Source organism: Notamacropus eugenii, chromosome 3 (genome assembly GCF_028372415.1).
Source record: "Notamacropus eugenii isolate mMacEug1 chromosome 3, mMacEug1.pri_v2, whole genome shotgun sequence".
In the NCBI taxonomy this organism is placed as follows: Eukaryota; Metazoa; Chordata; class Mammalia; order Diprotodontia; family Macropodidae; genus Notamacropus; species Notamacropus eugenii.
Genome location: NC_092874.1, coordinates 447,669,477 through 447,685,381, shown reverse-complemented (window position 1 = coordinate 447,685,381; position 15,905 = coordinate 447,669,477). Strand labels below are relative to the sequence as shown.

The window sequence follows — 15,905 nt, the reverse complement described above, 5'->3', positions numbered from 1 at the left end:
ATACATATATTATAGATCAAGAGAAAGATCGAACTATCAGGCCATTACATACATACATAGTCATCAGAGAGAGAAGCTCACCAACATGTGAGTTTTCAAAGCCATGGGACTCCTTAACAGCTACCCAGAGTCTCATCTGGCACACAAACCTTCTTACAAAGAGTAAACTCCCCAAGTTAAAACTCGCCTCCTAGTACACATAGACTTTTGAGAGGCTGAGGACACCATTACCCTCATGACCCAGTGCCTCATTAACTAACAAAAGGTATAGGCCTACAAAAAAAGCCTCCCCTAATCAAATTTCCCTTAATGGGCTTCACCTGAGACCTTTTAATGGGTGGGGGAAGATCTTTAACTCATGTTACAAAATCTCCAAACCAGTGGTGAGTTGATGATATCTATCCAAAGCTTGTGCAAACTTGCCTCCTCAGAATGGGTGGAAGAGGACAATTTGTTCCAATGATCGTGAAGGCAGCTAAAGCATGCACTATAGAGTGCTTAGTGTTTGGTTGAAGATCGATGAGTGCTTAGAGCTTGGTCAGAGAGAAGACACAAGATACTCCATTGCATGCCAGAACATCCTCTATACTCTTAACTTCCATCTTGCCACTGGGCTTTGATGATTCTGGAAGAGAGGTTGAAGCTGATGACTTTGTGGAGTTCTGCCTCACTTTTATCTAATTTTATCTAATTTGTGTACAAGTCAAGTCACTGGTCTGCATTGAATATGAAGGGTGAACAGCAGTGGAAACTAGATTACATGTGGGTTTGTAAGGTGCAAATGGGTGTTTCCAAATTTTCTGCTTTGCTCATTCCTGCAGTTGCAGAACTTGAACATTTAGGGGGATAACGCCAAACATAAAATTATTTTTCTGAAATGGAGGTAGGTAAGTGGAGGGGGAAAAAAATTCTATTTGAAATAGATATAAGTCTTGGACAGTCTCTAGTTTCCACCACATTATTTCCAGTTACATTTCAGAATGGAAATTCAGCACTGGAAATCCAGGACTCTACTGTTTAATACAATTATTTTTTAAGTTACCCTGATCACCAAAAATTCCATTTATTTTAGAAGACTTTCAATAATTTGTACTTCAATGACTCATTATATTGTTATGGTTATCCTGAGTTGTTAAAAGCTAGGTCAAGATATCACAAGACATACCATTTTTGAAAATCCTCGCAAAAGGTTGAATTTATTTTACAAGGACCAACCCACCTAGCTATGGATAGTCTCATCAACAAGAGTTTCAGAATTTGATGGTAAATACTTTGAAAATAGCAGTTTCTGAAACAAAGGAAAATACAAAATTTTCTCAGTTCTATCACACACCTTTTCACTTTTGGAGAGATGGATGCCAGAGTGGGGAAGAGTAGAGTGGAAGGTATATAAAATTATCTAGTCCTTATGCCATGTATTCACACAACATAGTTGTTTTATTCTTCTAAATTCTAGACATTTGCCCAATGATTGAGTCAACATAGTACCTGAGAAACTGAAGTAATTAACCTTGACAATTTCACTATTAGTCAAATAAGAACACAGAAGGAACTTGCAGCTAAATGGAATGATGGTCACAGATTTTACATAAATAAGTTATAAATAAAATAAGTTATCAAAATAAGAAGTAAATAAAAGAATTGCTTAATTGTTAAATGAAAACATTTGCAAATCACTTACCACAGTGCCTTACACATTATGTGCACTAAATAAATGCTTATTCATTTTCCTTCTCTTCCCTTATTTGTGCATGTAAAGTTAACATGAAGCATAATTTTATAAACTATTTAGTAATTTTTTATCATAGTCTTCATTGGTAAGTATATGCAAAAAGACCACCATAAAAATAATTGCAAATTATATGCTGACATGTTTTGAAGAGGTAAAGACATTCTACTTATAAGAGATATTTTTTGGTCTGGAATTTTTGCCCTGGTGAATATGGAGGTGGTTCCCAATCATCATCTCCAGTTACATTCACATTCTCTTCTCCTACAGTCCTTTAATGAGTCTGATTCTATACATTCTTCAAAAGAATTTCTGGGATAAAGGCCACATCTTCCACCTACAGACCATAACTCCCTATTTTCATAATAAACACTTTATTTCTCACGTTCTTTTATTTATTACTACTCTCTGAAACATGGCTGCACCCTGATGACCTTGTTTCAAAGGCTTTTTCATCATGGGCTACATCTTCTCTCTTAGAGAAGGAATTCAGGGTTTTTAAGTCCTTCAAAAAGTGGGTACAGTCAATCTATCCAATCTTATTTTGCCATTATTTCTTTTTACAATCTGTGATTTGGCCAAACTGGCCTTCTTTCAGTTACTCATGCTTCATGCTCCAAAACTTACCTCTTTGCATTTACCCTGGCCTTCCTATCTCCCTCCCTATCTCCACCTCATAAAATAATTCTTTCTCTTCCAGACACAATTTAAGTACTGCCTTTTACCTGGTCTTTCCATGTTTCCTCAAATATCAGGGTTTTTCCTCTCAAATTAACATACATTTAACTATCGTGTATTAACTTACAATTTTCTTTACCTATTTATATACATATTAATTATCTACCCCATAAGAATGTAATCTAATAGCAAATATAAGTTCTTTCATTTTCTTTGTGTTGTATAGAGTAGGTGCTTAATAAATGTTTATTATTTGTTTGATTGATTCTGCATTTCCTTTTTCATCTGTATTGTCATGTTGGTGTAGAGATTGACTATGATATCTTAAACTAATTATTGTCATACAATAAGCTTAACAAATTTTGTATATGATTAAAATAGTTTAATATGAGATATGTGGTCCTTTTTGTGATATTTTGGCATGGAGTTCCTAAGAATTTGATATTTTTTTAATACTTTATCAAGATGTCACCCTTTTATCATTTATATTCCTCTAATTCAGACCTGCATAATTTATGACCTGTGAGCCCCTTTTAGGTGCTAAAGTGACCCATGGCAGTAAGTTGTACAGGTCTATTTTACATCCTCTACATTTTTTTCCCATGCCACCTGAAACCCATTCACAGGGGCCTGTGGGCCATAAGTAGTCTGTCGGATAAATGTTGTGGAGTCCTGCTCTAATTAGTGAATATTTAAAGATACTTCACTTTTAGCTTTTTTTAAAATCAGGAATCAAGTTTTTGTTTTTCTAAATTATCCAAAAAAGTCATAGGATATTGGTTTTCTTCTCTTTTATTTTCTCCTTCAAATCTTTAAAGCATCATTGAGCTAATCCTACAGTCAGTGAGGACTCCACTCCTTATCGCACTGAAAATACCCCCCATGTATAACAAAAATCATTGAAGCTGTATTTGACTAACAACTTACTTTTCCAGATGACACTTCATTCACTTAGACCCTACAATTTTCCACAAAAACCACTGTAATGTGTTTTTGACAACTTATGCTAACTTAGATCAGGTCCAGCTTAGGACATTCCAGTAACTGACTGAAATTTAAATGAAAGAAACACTCATAGGCTCTGGAATGTGGCAAAAATAACCTTACTTACAAAAAAGTATGTGTTCTTATTAAAATTAGATAATGTTTTCCTATTTGGTGTTCACTAGGGTAGCAACACAGGATCTAAAATATGCATCATTATGTAGTAGGACCAACAAAATCTTGAGAATATCCTCTTTGTCTCCATAAATTTAAGCCATCTCAGCCTACTTGAAATAAATGCTGTTGTTACCACAGCTTCTTTTCTCCCTAATCTGTATTTGATAGATTTCTGAGATGTGTATTCACCAGTGGCTAAAAATATATCTTAAACTTTTTTCATTTTTGGTTTAGTTCATAACTTATGAATATTGCTCAAGGCAACATTTTGCTGTCAATAGTTTCTGATGACCTAGTACAGTCCATTGATCCATCAGCTTAAAACAGAATTTTATTAATCACACAACAGCTAAAATAGGGAGATAGAATTTGAAAACACATTATTCAAAAGTTCTGTCAGAGGCACCTGAGTCCAATTAACAAGATTTTCTCCCCCATTCCCACCTCTAAAGAAGCCAATAGCAACTTCCTGTAGACATATTAAACAACCACAACAACGACAAAAAAAAAAACAAAAAACAAAAAACCAGGAAATAGGAAGGCCATGGAGTGAAGGGAATAAAAGTATGGCAATTCTAATAGTGACAGAGTGAGCAATGCTGGAAGCTGTCAATGTCTGGAAGGGGGAGAGCATCATGAAATCCTTGAACCAGAGTTAGTTGCATCAGAAGATATAGTTTTGGCACAATATATCTGGGGTAAGACCAGTCATATCTATTAAAGAAAAGTTCTAGAAGGCAGGGACAGTACTTGATCTTTGTATCTCTCTGAGTAACTAGTACCTTGTTGATAGTAGATGATAATAAATATTTATTGAATTTTCAATCCAAGATGGCAAAGTGCATAGGCATTTTAAATATGGGTGGACAAACTTTACTAGGTAGACTTCTCAACATGTATGGTCTTGCACCCACAAAACTCAAGAGTGAAGCATCATTCATGCTCTGTAATTAACCTCAGTGCTGAGTCATAATCCTTGTTTACTGATTTGCTTCCAATACCAAAAGTCTCTGAAGCAGCCTTTGCTTCAGTGAATTCGGCTGCCTACTTTCTAATGAAACCACAGTATCATTACTGAACATAAACTAGGTTTCAGTAGTAAAATCAGAGTCTACCTTACTCTCTTAAATATCAGACTGCTTCTAAAGAAGGTTCAGTGAACCCAAAGCAAGACTTGACTGCAATGGTAAAAAAGTGCTCATCTTCACCTCCCTTATCCCAGTCCCCACGATTTTACTCATGGAGTCAACTCATTTTTAGTAAGGGGTCTATTGTACGAGCATAAAAGATAAGCAAAACAAGGAGAAAAAGAAAAAATGTATATTCGTTCTTCCTCCACCTATACTTCTCGTTAATACTCTTCAGGTCCCAAATGCTCACTTTTCTTAGCTCCATTCTCATGCTACCACATACATCTCCTCTAAATGTATCTCCTACATGGGTGAAACAATGTGCATGTGTACATACATATACACACCTTTTTCTCTCTCCTTGTGCTTTAAGGGCACTTTAAAAAATGCCTGTGTTAGACATGTCCATGTCCACATTCCCTTTAGTAAGTATAATGTGGCAATATAAAATAGGAAATAGAAAACAGGTGACTTTCAAGACTTCTTCAATGAAGAATTAGACTTTATATTGGATGATATCCAAGTCCAGCGTCTTCAGAGAAAAATCAAATTACAGATCCATCCTTTGTGACTAAACTACATTTCTGTAAATTCCAAACTTTATAGCTTAGTACAATATATTAGCCTACAACCATTTTGGCCAAAGGCAGATAAAGCTTTATTTTAAGAAGATACATATTTAAACAAATTTTTTTTTTTCTGAAGATCGGCTCAACAAAAGTCTACATCCTTTAGAGTAGTAGAGAGCAGGCTCCAAGGGCAAATTAGGTGCTATATGATTTCTTGGAATATTGGCTTTTCACTATTTCTTTTCCTTTTATTCTGTAGAGTGGCTCTACCACCTTGTTTTCACTTTCAACTCCAATACGGCACCTTTCTAACACATGAATGTATCCAGGGGATTGCTACTGGAAGTCAAACACAGTTCATGTGTGATTTACCCCCTCTTCAGTGGTGTTCTCCATAGCAAATACCTTGTGAATTTCTGTAGTTAGAATGATGACCTCATTGGCATCCATGACTATGCCCACATCCATAGTCAGAGCCATCATAGTGAATTTCAAAAGTTCTCCATTGAAGAAAGAGGAATTGGCTTAGGTGATATTCATGACCAGAATCTTCACTTATGTCCTAGACACCAAACTTAATTCAGGTTATCTGAAGACAATGTACCCATCAGGGCCAATGCTTCCAACAAATAGTTCAATCTCTCCATCTGCCTTAATCTCTTCTTCAAAAACATTTTATTCTGCTTTAAGATCAGCTGCATTCCACCTATGATATAGGTGTTATCCTAGCAAGTATCAAGGTGCTTGAAGAAGTATGAGAGAGTGGTAGTTTTTAGCGTGGTGAAGTGGAAAGCTTACTTTCTCATTCACATTAAATACCTTCATGTACTTGAAGAACAGATCTCCATTCTTGTCATACTCAAAGCAGCTTCTTATCACAACCAGGAGGGTTGCTCCCACAAGTAAGCCCCAGGGCAAAATAGCTATTTGGCCCTAGACAAAAGTGGACAATTTGCTCTTTGACCCAGCAATATCACTTGTAAGTCTGTATCCCAAAGAATCATATGGGAAAGGAACCCACATGTATAAACATATTTTTAGCAGCTCTTTTTGTGGTAACAAAGAATTTGAAATTGAGGGGATGCTCATTAGTTGGGGGATAGATGAACAAGTTGTGGCATATGAACGTAATGGAATACTATTGTGTTATAAGAAATGATGAGTGGGCAGACTTCAGAAAAGACTGGAAAGACCTGAATAAACTGATGTTGAGTGAAGTGAGAAGAACCAGGAGAATATTGTACACAGTAACAGACAACATTTGTGATGACTAAGTCTGATAGACTTATCTCTTCTTAGCAATGCAGGAATCTAAGGCAACTCCCAAAGAAGTCACGATGGGAAATGCTGTCCACATCCAGAAAAAAGGCTATGGAATCTGAACACAGATTGAAGCATATGATTTTCTCTCTCTTAATTTTGTTTTTTGTTTGTTTGTTTCTTCTTTCTTGTGGTTTCTCCCATTGTTTCTAATTCTTCTTCACAACATGATTAATGTGAAAATAAGTTCAATATGAATGTATATGTACAGCCTATATAAATTTATATGCCCTTTTGGGGTGGTCAGAGGGGAGAGATGGGTAAAAAATTTAAAACAAAATCTTATGGAAGTGAATGCTGAAAACAAAAAAATTAAAAATTAAAAAGCAAAAATTAAAAGTGGATGATTTATTCCTGATGTACTTGGTAGTTCATTTACTGGCCTGATAATAATCATTCAAGATGATGGATTTCATTGTGCCTTGTCCCTAGCTCCTAGGCTGAAAAGCCTGAAACTGTTCACATATAACTCTCCACATGATAAATTATTAACCACATTGTACTAGATCACTAATGACAAAAGAAATGCAGATTAAAACAACCTTATACCCAGAAGATCAACAAAGATGAAAAAATCAAGAAATAGTCCATGTGAGAGATGCTAGGGAAAACAGGCCTACTGATGCACTGGGTGGTTTAACCCTTCTGGAAATACTTTGAAATTTTTTCAAAAAATAACTTTTTTTTATGTCCTTTGATCTAGGGAGCACATCACCAGTCATATATTCCCAAGAAACTTAAAGTCTGAAAGAAAGTTTCCATGCAAACCAAAATATTCAGAGCAGCATGTTTTGTGGTAACAAGAACCCTGAAATGATTTAAGTTGCCTTTGATTTTAAAATTTCTAAACAAATTCTGCTACCTGAATGTAATAGAATCTTATATTATAAGAAATGGTGAATATATATGGAATTCAGAGGTACGTGGAAAGGCTTATATGAGTTGATGTAATCAGAACCAGAAAACACAGCATGACAACTATGCAAATTTTGATAGCTAACATTTATATGGTTCTTTAAGGTTTATGAAGTATTTTACATGCAAAATCTCATTTGACCTTCACAACAGCCTGGTGAGGTAGGTGCTATTGTTACTCCCTTATGTAAATAAGATAGTTGAAGCCATTTAAATGACAAGTTCAGAGGTACATGACTCTTAAGTATCTAAGGCAGGAGTTGAAATCAGATATGCCTGACTTCAAATTCAACATTCAATGCACTCCACCATCTAAAGAGACCGACAGCTGGTACTTAATATTCATTTGTAGATTGATAAAAAAATATTTAGGTAAAAATTGATAAAATGTCTATAGTCCTTGTAATGATGATGAACACTTTTGGCTGCTGAGAATGGATGAGGGAATGTACTTTTCTGCTCTCCATATAAAGACAGAATATAGGTAAAGAAGGTTAGTGGAAGGTACAGAGAGCACCTAACTCCTAACCCAACTTGTGATACCTATTATTTGTGTGACTTTCTACAAAGTACTTAAAATCCCTGAACCTTCATTTCTTGATCTTTTGATGACTCTTGAGATTCCCTCTGTGTGTGGGGGGAAAGTACGAATCCCCTTACTCAAATTGACTGCTCAGAGGCATCTCAAGCTAAAAACAGAAAATCTCCTTTATTTGGTTCTCATGAGAAACTGGCGGTCCCTTCACCAGTAAAGCTGGAGTAGGGAGGTGCCTTACAGAAGCAGAATGGTAACTGATATAGACCCTGACACTAAAATCCCCCTCCCACCACTGATCATTATTCTCATTGGCTGAGAAGCAAGGTCTTACATTCTAGGCTCGAAATCTAACCAATCCCTTTTGAAACCCAGTTCAAATTTCCCTCTTCTGGATGTTACAAAGCCCACGAAAATACACGTCATTATATGCCAATTAGGTATTGAAGAGTTAGTAAGTCATATCCAATCATTGATCCTAAAGCAATACATAGCCTTGTATGGAAATCACCCGACTCTGGAGGAATGGAAACCTGGGCCCAAGGTCTCCACCACTCTAGGGAGAAGACTCCATATTCCTGAGAAGTCTTCACTAAATCTGTTCCCATTCACCTCCAGTGCTATATCTATATTCTTATAAAATGTTTGCCTGTACTAACATACTAAATAACAGACCATTAGCTTCTCTTAATTTTTTTCTTTGTTATATTGGAAGTCCCACTGGATGGGGACAAATGTGAGATTGGGCACGTGACAAGTGCATATCTAGAAATGACTCTGATGCAAAAAGAAAAGCCATCAATAAAACTTAAAAACAAAAAAAAGATATCGCTTGAGAGAGGCTACCTTAGAGATTATTTTTAGCTCCATAATTTTCTTACTGCTTGTAGCAAGTGGTGTGATCCTCAGAGTCGTCAAATGCACAGGAAGTAAAAAAAAAATGTGTGTATTTATGCATGTGTGTGTGCATGTGCGTGTGTGCGTGTGCGTGTGTGTGTGTGTGTGTGTGTGTGTGTGTGTGTAAAAATGACTGAACTATGGAAAAGAAGTCATCAACTTCTTTTGGGGATTTGTGACTATTCAGTCTTTACATTTAAAAATTGTCTGACTTTTTTCAAAATCTATATGATAAACTTCAGATCTCAAAGAATTATTTCCCTATAATAAAGAACAGTTTCTACCTTGATTACCTGGGAGACTGGATATATTACCAATAAAAGCATTCCCTGAAAAGAATTAAATTCATTTATTTTGATTTCAGATCAGAATTATGTTACCTTTGGCCAAAAGGCACTGTAAAATGTGTAGAATAAAGATGACATAGAATAAGCATAGATATGATTGATCTTCACATTAGGTAATAAATATCAATACTATCCAAACAGAGTGAGTTTCTGAATGCAGAAATAGGCAACATTTCAGTTTGTGAAATAAAAGGAATTAGGAGACAACTAAATCTGAAAGGAGAGAGAGAAAGACAGAGACAGAGACAGAGAGACAGAGAAAGATAAAGAGGAAAGAGTGCCAGAGAGCCAGAGATAGAAAGATTTGAAAGTTACATAAATCAAATTGGCTAGTACATAACCAAGCTTTTGCTACCTGAATACTAGGGGCAGCTAGTTGGTGCAGTGGATGGAGCACCAGTGCAGGAGTCAGGAGGACCTGAATTAAAATCTCACCTCAGACACTCACTAGCTGTGTGACCTTGGGCAAGTTACTTAACCCCAACTGCCTCATCCTGGGTCATCTCCAGGAATCCTGATGAATATCTGGTCACTGGACTCAGATGCTTCTGGAGGAGAAGTGAGGCTGGTGACCTACACAGCCCTCCCTCCCTCAGAAACAAAGTCAAGTACAAGTCATGTCATTATTTCTCTGACGGCATGGTCTTCTTTGGCAACAAAGGACAAACACACACCTGAATGCTAGCAAAACATATTTTCTAAGAAAACTTATTCATGAAAAATGGGAAAAAAATTCAAAAATAAAGGAAAAGAGAAAAAAAAGAATGAGAATAAACATTAGGAAATGCATTAAAAAGGGAGACAAGTAATATTGGAGATATAGAACTAATTTTTATATCTATAAGATATTCTGAAAATTTTAGGTATATGTACATATATACATATAAAATATGACTATATTAATAAATAAAGTGATATGTATCATTAAGTTATGAAGAGTTAATTGCATTTCTACCTAATGAAGAAAATATACAGCACTAATTGGGGAAAGCTGGTGGCTTCAAATAAAAATATGAGCAGTAAAATATGTGCTTCTTCCAAAATATTCTTTCTTTGCAGTTAATGAGTATTGTACAAATGTATTTTTAATAGAAAATGACAACTGTTTTAAAACTATTTAAAGAATTTAGTCATGTGATGATAATTCACAAAAGACCTTCAGTGCAGCAAAGCCCAACTGTCCTATTTCATAAATGACCATATTTTGGCGTAGAGAGAATAAAGACTTCTTTCAAGGCCACAGTGGAAAGTCTCAGTGTTGTAAGGTGAATTCAAGTCCTCTGAGTTCAAGACTAGTGCTCTTTCCAATACTCATATTGCTTCCAAAAGAGACAATTTTCCTTATGGAACATGAGATATAAATGGGGATATGATACACAAATCTCCAAAGTTCATTCCAACCCTAAAGCCAATGAATTCCTGAAGTATTTTCTTTTCTCTTTTTTCCCATTTTCCTTATTTCTTTCCTTTTATTATTCCTTTTTCTCTGGTCCCTTCCCTTTCCTTCTGCTCCCTCCCTCCCTCTTTTTCTCTCTCCCTTCCTTCCTTCTCTTCCTTCCTTCCTTCCTTCCTTCCTTCCTTCCTTCCTTCCTTCCTTCCTTCCTTCCTTCCTTCCTTCCTTCCTTTACTTCTTTGCCACAAGACACAATCCAAAGGTTATTTATATGATTTAGAAATAGAGATTTTCAAATCAAATCCAAACCCTGTGCATTACTGCCTATGTGACCTTGGACAAATCATTTAACTATCCTCAGACTCAGTTTCTTATCTGCAAAAAGAAGAGGTTGAACTAGATGCCATGTATAATCTTTTTGAGCTAAAAATCAATGGTTCTTTAAAAAGTATATGTATGTATTCTCACTCAGAAAATCAAATACAAACTGAGTGGTCATATCATATGATAGTATTACTGTCACCAACTCTGACCCTGAAAATTTCTGTTAAAAATAAGTTAGCTTTGTAATAGTTTATGATAATCCTGTCCTTGAAGCAGAACTAATCAATGATTTTGAATCCACTCAATAACTCAAAAAATGAGACATTACTCTCATTGTTTTCTTACGAAATCATCCTCTTTGTCATTAAAGATACAATTGCAGTATGCTATTATCAATCAATATAATGATGAAAATTTCCATCTATGTGGCAGTGATGGCTATGACCTATTTTAATGCTAATTTTCCGTAGTTGCTTTGGCCAGTTTGATGCAATAATTGCAATAATGCAATAAATCTAAGGCTCAAAGGAGAGCCAATATTACAGTGCTAAGCACATAATAACAACATAAATTAATCCTCTGAAAGTGACTCTCTTCCTTCCTGTTTAGATTCCTGGACTGCTTAGTGTGAAAGGTCTTTATGCACCTGTGTTATAAATAATATTCAGGGAAAAAAATCTCACAGTCATAGTGTGAGAAATTAATTTGGTTCATAAAACTAATGTCCCGAAACCATAACTCATAGAAAGGAAAAGGAAGATTGTACACTGTTCCATGGATTGGTTACTGAGACAGTCTATGTAAAGATGAGCTTCACCCCAAGCCTTTCACTTGCCAGTCTGCCTGTTTAAGACCACTGTAGCCCTGAAGGTCATAAGATCAAAAATTTGCAACTCCAAGGGATGTTAGAGGTCATTTAAACCAACCCCCTTATTTTATGAGTAATTAAGTCCTACAGAAATGGAGTGACTTGCTGCAAGGAAGAAGTGGATGGGCAGGGGGAGTGATGATATTCAAATTCAAGTACTGTGACATCACAAAAGACTCAACACCATCTCAGGGTCTTTTACCAATTTTCCCAAGGCCTGGAGTATTTCCCTATAATGTAGTCATTGGCACAATTATAGCCCCAAAGGAGGCTATAAGGGCATGTGGAAAGCTTAGCTTAGAACCAAGATCTTGGTTAAAGTCCTCTTCTGTCTCTGTTTGTTAATGGCTGCATTGTTGGAGGCCAATCCCTCTTTCCTCTATACCTCTCCACATAGAGGTAGCTAGGTGGGACAGTGTGTAGAATATTAAATGTGGAATCAGGAGGATCTGGGTTCAAATCCAGTCTAAGAAATTGACAATATCACCCCGGGTTTGCCATTTCACCTCAGTTTACTCAACTGTAAAAGGGAGATAATTATAGGAACTACCTCCCAGGGATGTTTTGAAGAACAAATGATATAATATTTAAAAGTACAGTCCCTTACACATAGGAGGTGCTTAATAAATGCTTGTTTTCTTCTTTTCTTCCTTCTGGGAATTCCCTACTTCCAATGAAATTGTTCATTCCATTACTGCTATCTCAGTTCTGATCGGTAGACACACATATGTATGATTTTTATCAAATTATCTCCTTTCTGATCTTTCTTCCTTTTAATTTCCCTCCATTACAAACTACTTTTCACTCTGCTACCAAGGTACTCTTTCTAATATGGTGTTACAATATTTTCTTTCCTCAACTAAAAGAATTTTCCATGGAGCTGTATGAATGGAATATAATATGTGGGCTGCAACTAGTTAGATTTACAAATTGGCTTCACAGTACTCCTCTTTATTTGGATTCTTTTTTTTTTATTTTTTTATTTTTATTTTTATTTTTTTTATTTTTTAATGTTTAACAATCATACTATTGTGCCATACAATTGTGATTTTATTCCCCCCACCTACCCCCCCTCCCCCCCCCCACGACTGCATACAATTCTGTATAGATTCTACATATACTTTCCTATTAAGTATATTTTCACTATAGTCATGCTATGTAGTCAGACTAAGATAAATGAAAGAAATCGTATAACAAATCAGAACATGATACACAAACACATACACATACACAAACATGATCTGTTACATTATGTGAGTGACTTCCATATTTCTCTTTCTGAGTGTGGAAGGCATTTTGCCTTGAGAACCACCATTGGGATTTATTTATTTTTTTTTTTTGTAAGAAGTTCTTGTGTTATTACAAAAATCTAAGTCTACCAGAAAAAACTCTCACACACTGTGGTCGTTGCTGTGCATAAAGTTCTCCTGGTTCTGCTCCTTTCACTCAGCATCAGGTCATATAAGTCCTTCCAGGACTCTCTGAAGTCTTCTTGTTCATCATTTCTTATGGCACAATAGTACTCCATTACATTCATATACCATAATTTATTCAGCCATTCCCCAATTGACGGACATCCCCTTGACTTCTAGTTTTTGGCAACTACATAGAGGGCTGCTATAAATATTTTTGTACATGTGGGACCCTTTCCCATTTTTATGATCTCTTGGGGATATAGTCCTAGTAGCGATATTGCTGGGTCAAAGGGTATGCACATTTTTGTAGCCCTTTGGGCATAGTTCCAAATTGCTCTCCAGAATGGTTGGATGCTCTCACAGCTCCACCAACAATGAATTAGTGTTCCAACTCTCCCACATCCTCTCCAGCATTTATCATTTTCTTGTTCTGTCATGTTTGCCAATCTTATAGGTGTGATGTGGTACCTCAGAGTTGTTTTGATTTTCATCTCTCTAACCAAAAGTGATTTAGAGCATTTTCTCATATGGTTATAGATAGCTTTAATTTCTTCCTCTGAAAATTGCCTGTTCATATCCTTTGACCATTTATCAATTGGGGAATGACTTGTATGATTATACATTTCGGTCAGTTCTCTATATATTCTAGAAATGAGGCCTTTATCCCCGAGCTTAGCTGTAAAAATTCTTTCCCAATTTACTACATCCCTCTGGATTTTGGTTGCATTGGGTTTGGTTGTGCAAAAACTTCTCAGTTTAATGAAATCAAAGTTATCCATTTTGCATTTCATAATGCTTTCTATCTCTCCTTTAGTAAAGAATTCTTCCCTTCTCCATAGATCTGATAAATACACTATTCCTTGCTTCTCCAGTTTATTCATGGTATCAATCTTTATACCTAAATCATGTACCCATTTGGAGGTTATTCTTGTGGACGGTGTCAGGTATGGGTCTATGCTTAATTTCTGCCACACTGTTAACCAGTTTTCCCAGCAATTTTTGTCAAACGATGAGTTCTTATCCCAGAAGCTGGGGTCCTTGGGTTTATCAAACAGAAGGTTGCTATATTGCTTGCCTACTGCATCTTGAGTGCCAAGTCTATTCCACTTGTCTACCTCTCTGTTTCTTAGCCAATACCAAGTGGTTTTGATAATTGCTGCTTTATAGTAGAGTTTGAGGTCTGGTAGTGCTAGGCCACCTTCCCAAGCATTTCTTTTCATTAGTCCCTTTGATATTCTGGACCTTTTGTTTTTCCAAATGAATTTTGATATTATTTTATCCAGCTCTAGAAAGTAATTGTCTGATAGTTTAATTGGTATGGCACTAATTGGTATATTAATTTGGGTAGAATTGTCATTTTTATTATATTAGCACGGCTTACCCATGAGCAACTAATGTTTTTCCACTTACTTAAATCTGACTTTATTTGTGCAAAAAGTGTCTTGTAATTGTGTTCATATAATCCCTGGGTTTGTTTTGGCAGGTAGACTCCTAAGTATTTTATACTGTCTACCCTAGCTTTAAATGGGATTTCTCTTTCTATCTCTTGCTGTTGGACTTTGTTGCTAATATATAGGAATGCAGAAGATTTGTGTGAGTTTATTTTGTACCCTGCAACTTTGCCAAAGTTGTTTATTAATTCTAGTAATTTTTTACTTGAATCTCTGGGATTCTCTAGGTAAATCATCATATCATCTGCAAAGGGTGATAACTTAGTTTCTTCTTTGGCTATTCTTATTCCTTGAATATCTTTATCTTGTCTAATTGCTACAGCTAACATTTCTAGTACCATATTGAATAATAGTGGTGATAATGGACAACCTTGTTTCACCCCTGATCTTATTGGGAATGCATCTAGCTTATCCCCATTGCATATAATGCTTGCTGAAGGTTTTAGATAGATACTGCTTATTATTTTATGGAAAGTTCCCTTTATTCCTACATTCTCCAATGTTTTTAGTAGGAATGGATGTTGTATTTTGTCAAAAACTTTTTCTGCATCTATTGAGATAATCATGTGGTTTTTGTTAGCTTTGTTGTTGATGTGATCGATAATGCTAATAGTTTTCCTAATATTGAACCAGCCCTGTAGTCCTGGTATGAATCCTACCTGATCATAATGTATTAATCTCGTGATAAGATGCTGTATTCGTTTTGCTAAAATCTTATTTAAAATTTTTGCATCTATATTCACTAGGGAAATTGGTCTATAATTTTCTTTTTCTGTTTTATCTCTTCCTGGTTTGGGTATCAAAACCATATTGGTATCATAGAAAGAATTTGGGAGGACTCTTTCTTCCCCAATTTTCAAAAATAGTGTATGTAGTATTGGAATTAACTGTTCTTTAAATGTTTGATAGAATTCACTTGTGAATCCATCTGGCCCTGGAGATTTTTTCCTAGGGAGTTCATTGATGGCTTGTTCAATTTCTTTTTCTGAGATGGGGTTGTTTAAATATTCAACTTCCTCTTCTGTTAATCTGGGCAATTTGCATTTTTTAAAATATTCATCCATCTCGTTTAGATTATCGAATTTGTGGGCATAAAGTTGGGCAAAGTAGTTTCTAATTATTGTTTTAATTTCCTCCTCATTGGAGGTGAGTTCACCCCTTTCATTTTTAATA

General features: G+C 35.7%; 1 pseudogene; it reads right to left on the bottom strand.

The window, feature by feature from the left end:
- Positions 1-5,624: 5,624 nt before the first annotated feature.
- Positions 5,625-15,905, bottom strand: part of LOC140532291 (glucosamine-6-phosphate deaminase 1-like) — a 51,275-nt pseudogene continuing 40,994 nt past the window's right edge.